Consider the following 5927-nt stretch of genomic DNA (forward strand, 5'->3'; position numbering starts at 1 on the left):
ATAACATATAAAGAAGTGAAACTCCAGCTGCTGGAGCAGTATTGAATTTTCATTAAAAACAATAGTAGGTCCTTTATTTAAGGCAAGTGACCGATTGCCCAAACAGTACATAGGTTATCTATTTGGCGAAACCACCAATCTTATAATCACATTAATACACATTGCAAGCCAACATACACAAAAGAGTAAGAGGCACTTGTCAGATAATGGTCTGTAAAAATTCAGTATAACCTGCAGAACTCTCAATTGATGACATACATTTACTTTATAAGTACAGAGAATGTATAAGAATCTAAGTATAAGAAAGGTCTTAAACAAGGTTTCTTAAAAAATACTAAAACACAATACCGCCACCAGCCTCTGAGGCTGAAAATATAACAACATCGAAGATATGTACGGGGATACACCTACTGCATCCACGCAGCACACATCAAACTGTTGTGCAATGCAATATAAAGAAGTGAAACTCCAGCTGCTGGAGCAGTATTGAATTTTCATTAAAAACAATTAGTAGGTCCTTTATTTAAGGCAAGTGACCGATTGCCCAAACAGTACCATAGGTTATCTATTTGGCGAAACCACCAATCTTATAATCACATTAATACACATTGCCAAGCCAACATACATAAAAGAGTAAGAGGCAGCTTGTCAGTAATGGTCTGTAAAAATTCAGTATAACCTGCAGAACTCTCAATTGATGAACATACATGTTTACTTTATAAGTACAGAGAATGTATAAGAATCTAAGTATAAGAAAGGTCTTAAACAAGTTTCTTAAAAAATAATAAAACCACAATACCGCCACCAAGCCTCTGAAGGCTGAAAATATAACAACATCGAAGATATGTACGGGGATACACGCTACTGCATCCACGCAGCACACATCAAACTGTTGTGCAATGCAATATAAAGAAGTGAAACTCCAGCTGCTGGAGCAGTATTGAATTTTCATTAAAAACAATTAGTAAGGTCCTTTATTTCAGGCAAGTACCGATTGCCCAAACAGTACCATAGTTATCTATTTGGCGAAACCACCAATCTTATAATCACATTAATACACATTGCCAAGTCAACATACATAAAAGAGTAAGAGGCAGCTTGTCAGTAAATGGTCTGTAAAAATTCAGTATAACCTGCAGAACTCTCAATTGATGAACATACATGTTTACTTATAAAGTACAGATAATGTATAAGAATCTAAGTATAAGAAAGGTCTTAACAAGGTTTTCTTAAAAAAATAATAAAAACACAATACCGCCACCAGCCTCTGAAGCTGAAAATATAACAACATCGAAGATATGTACGGGGATACACGCTACTGCATCCACGCAGCACACATCAAACTGTTGTGCAATGCAATAAAAGAAGTGAAACTCCAGCTGCTGGAGCAGTATTGAATTTTCATTAAAAACAATTAGTAGGTCCTTTATTTAAGGCAAGTGACCGATTGTCCAAACAGTACCATAGGTTATCTATTTGGCGAAACACCAATCTTATAATCACATTAATACACATTGCCAAGTCAACATACATAAAGAGTAAGAGGCAGCTTGTCAGATAATGGTCTGTAAAAATTCAGTATAACCTGCAGAACTCTCAATTGATGAACATACATGTTTACTTTATAAGTACAGAGAAAGTATGAGAATCTAAGTATAAGAAAGGTCTTAAACAAGGTTTTTCTTAAAAAAATATAAAAACACATACCGCCACCACCTCTGAAGGCTGAAAAGATAACAACATCGAAGATATGTTTGTAAACGGGGAATACACGCAGACACAATTAGACAAGGTATTTTGCTGATTATTATGTGTTAGCTTTTGAAAACAACCGATGTGTAGTTGATTCTTTAACATGGTTCGAGTTACATGGTTTACAGTTAAGATGGGTAGTTTTGGGGGCAAATGAAGTTGCACTCCTTGTTTCTATTTTAGCATATATACAAAAAATACGGGATTCCCTCCTGTGGCCATATCAGGAAGAAAGTTACTTGCGTTTATTTCGTGTTGATATCCGCTCTTTATCTCGACTTCACTCGCAGCGTGATGACCTTATTAAAGCTCCACTAAGAACATTTGCGGGCAGTAAATTCGAGATATTAAGCGAATTTTAAACGAAATAAACGCTAATCACATGTTTACTAATATAGCTGGAAAGTGAGCGTCATTTAAAAAATAAACAAAGCAATTTAGGGTATACAACGGCAAAAAAATAACTATATCGGTATGGACGTCGCCATCTTGACTATCACTTGATTACCCTCTCTGTATTTGTATTCAGATTATGTGATATTACAATTGTTTAGTGTTCTGCTATAAGTAGTTTAAGTAAATTCAAATTTACTGCATGACGCATTGATAAGGTTATTGGTTATTGTATTATAAGATAAGATAACAACGTCTTGTGTTTTTCTTCTCTAGTGATATTCTTCGACTTGTATTTTTATGTTTGATATGAATGTCTTGTGATTGGGCATATCAACGTCGCTGATTTTATAATGTTTATATATAAGTGTGCTTACCGGTATCTGTGATGCGTATAAATGATTCTCTGTGATTTATCATATTTCTTATGCCAATCACGTCTTTCTATTAAACCTCAATGATCTCACGATTCTGGATCTTTATCTCAAATTTATTAGAATAGAATTGTTGGAATACATCTCAGTCCCTTCCTTCAGATTAAAAAAAAAGTAATGACGAAACATTTCCAGTGCATTTAATTTTCTTTAGTACAAATAATGTCGAGCATGATGGGAGAATAATCAAAACCAACATTAGGTTAAATACCCGCGCTATGGCCTATTAGGATATAGCTTGATGCAAGACCTGACACTTAAAACCAGTTGTCTAATAAAGAACAATATTATCCGATAACGACTGAAAATGTGTACACTGAAACACGCCATGAAAACAGTATTATTTAGTGGAAATTTAAAACCCGCTATCACGTTTCAATAGGCAATGCATTTGTCTTCGAGGTATAATAGTTGAGTGAGATAAGCTATTCTTTTAACATGTATTGACTGTCCTTGTTCATCAAGGCAAAATTACCACACACGCATTAACGTATGTATACTTTTAAGAAAATGTATCTCGTTATGTAACATCACAGTGCAATCGCCTCTGCAATATGCGTGAACAGTGTTTGAACAATGTATACTGGGGTAGCTCAAATACAAGTAGTTAGTACAAGTACGTTCGATGTCCGTATACTCCTAAAATACGTAGTAAGGGTCTTATTTCTTTTTTGACCATATGCAAGAGTTAAAAAATTAGACTTATATCCAAATGTGTTGTACATGAACATTAGTCAGAAAGTAGAGACATCTGTTTACGTGCAGAGCGAATAAATTAGATTACTATTACAGTGGTAGAATTTATAGGTACTTTACACAATTATCTTGCACTAATTTTATACAGCAATTTCGCAAGCTAGTTTCAAATAAAACATTATTTGATATTGAACTTTTGTAAAACACAATCAGCCATTTCGGTTTTTTCAGGTCATTGAGGGTATTTATTCTTTTGCAAGAAATCGTTCGGATGCATACGGTGATGATGAATTGAACATTGCTCAACTTCGACTGGAAAATGAGGTGTGTTAAAATTATTTAAGATTTACACCTCTTGCATTCAAAGCTTGTTTATTGAAAATTGCAAAAAAAAAACCACTACTACTAATATAAATATGCGGCATTAAAGACATTGTGTGAGGGTCGATGCAGAATATAAAGTATTGGTATATTTAAAACAATGTTATTATTTTTTTGAAAATTAAATACACAACGATGCAATGGTTTTCGAGTTACCTTTTTGTCATTCTGTTTTAAATAATATATCTACAATAATACCAATTAAAACGAGAATATCACACGCTTTTTACTATGCATTGTGGTACAATTTAAATCAATATCTGTCCGCAAACCTGAAGCATACATACACTCTGAATAATATGAACCAAGCCATCCTTTTATTTGTTTCATTCCGAAGGGAATGCTTACAATGGTTTGGCATTAAGAGTGGTTTCTGTTAAAACTATAGCTTTCATGTCAAATAACGGTTTACAAAATGGTTTTATATACATGGAAGTATGCTATAATAGTAAAGAAATCAATCGCTGTCGTTGTAATGTGATTCTTAATCGATAATTGTTTATTGGGGTCGTTATTCATAATATCAGTTACTGTAAAACGGCCAAGTCAAGAAGTTTTGAATCTAAGCCGTTTTTTACATCTAGCAGGAGACTGTCTGAATAGTTAATACTTAACTCTTATGCGGTTGTGTCTTGGTTTCGTTTAAGGTGGAATACATTTACCAAAGCTACAACATATACAGTGAATCGGCAGAAGCGGTTGGAAATGTTGCGGGTCATTCTCCGTATAGCACGACTATTACACCGCTACTAGCTGATGATGTACGTATAAATATAATTTTTTTAGTGTTGTTTTTTTCTGGTATTCTGAATATCTTTTCGTGGACAAACATGAGAATAACAATACACGCTTTATGCGGGTAACTTATTATGTACAAAAACATATATACTTTTAATAAAGATATAATTAAGGTAAAATAGTGAATAAAATGGATCAGATAACATTTAACAATAAAATGAAACCTTACATAATAATAAGACATATTTTATGACTTTGTTTGTGAAAAAAGAGATGTTACAACAATCCGTGTGACAGAAATCGATAAAAAATTGGCAATCGTTTTATGATGTCCACACTATCATATATCAATATTAAATTTTAGGCATAGCAAATATCAATGCATAATATGTATAATCTGCAGCATGCAGTGCGCATGTATACACATTTTCTTTTTCCTTTGTCAGAAATCATGATTTTCGCAAAAACAGTATCGAATTGATTATACATAATAATGGCAATTAACTTTTTTGCGCTTTTTTAGACTTTTAAGGTTTGCACACCCGTATATGACCCCTTGTTCGGTATCGACGAATGCTGGCAAAAACATCACTGGCAAAGGGGTTGTCATAGCAATCGCCGACGTAGGCGTAGATGCCGATCATCCGAAATTCCACGACAAAATTGTAAGATAATATATGTTTTTTTTAGCATATATATTTTTCAACAATGTTTTTTTTTAACGGAAGCTTATTAATTGCTTTGATCGCTTTGAAGATAATTTAATATTTATACATATAATAAGTGGTTTTAGTTTCGTTTTGATACTATTTTCGTTGATTTCATTTTAATAGAAATGTGTGTCAATGGATTGAGCCATGGTTGAATATTGAAAAAAACACAATAATTTATATATTTTTAATAATAAAAGGATTATTTCAGATGCATGCACTTAGCTATAATTTCGTTGGAAAAAACACTAATTACGGCCCGGAAAATTATCCTACTCGACAGGATTCGACGAACTTAACAACGTAAGTGGTAACAATTAAAAATGTATAATATGGTTTGCTTGTCCTTTCATTATTTGAGTTTATAACCTGTGCATATATAACCAACATATAAGAATAGTGAAATTCCAGAAAATGTTTAAGGAAATTGTTCTTAACCCATGCTAGATTTTTTTAATTTAAGGCAAGGGATCAATTAATTTTTGCATATACAATACAGGTCAATACACTCAACACGACAAACAAGATAACAAGGATTCAAGCTGGGACAAACGCCATTTAACAGTCACTAGCATACAAGTGTAAAAAATATCAACCCTCATTGCTTTGTTATTCAAATTAAAAAGAAATAAAAGGGGAATTTGAATTCGATTAAATTGTAATTCAATAACTCATTTTATATGCATCAAAGAAACAGCATAACGACTTTCTTTGGCACGATGAACGTAAATAACCACAAATATAAAATCGATTGTTAGTTACAAGGTTTGAGAAATTATCACAATAGTTGACGTGACGTGCATTTCTCCGCTCATATACTCCT

The 5927-nt window shown here is 33.0% G+C and overlaps 1 long non-coding RNA gene across 1 annotated transcript; it reads left to right on the forward strand.

The window, feature by feature from the left end:
- Positions 1 to 3504: 3504 nt before the first annotated feature.
- Positions 3505 to 5404, forward strand: LOC127850328 (uncharacterized). Its single transcript, XR_008035210.1, has 4 exons — positions 3505 to 3599; positions 4304 to 4417; positions 4918 to 5059; positions 5316 to 5404. It is a non-coding gene; the product is annotated as an uncharacterized LOC127850328 (long non-coding RNA).
- The last annotated feature ends 523 nt before the right edge of the window (positions 5405 to 5927 follow it).

This window comes from Dreissena polymorpha, chromosome 11 (assembly GCF_020536995.1).
Source record: "Dreissena polymorpha isolate Duluth1 chromosome 11, UMN_Dpol_1.0, whole genome shotgun sequence".
NCBI classification, from domain to species: domain Eukaryota; kingdom Metazoa; phylum Mollusca; class Bivalvia; order Myida; family Dreissenidae; genus Dreissena; species Dreissena polymorpha.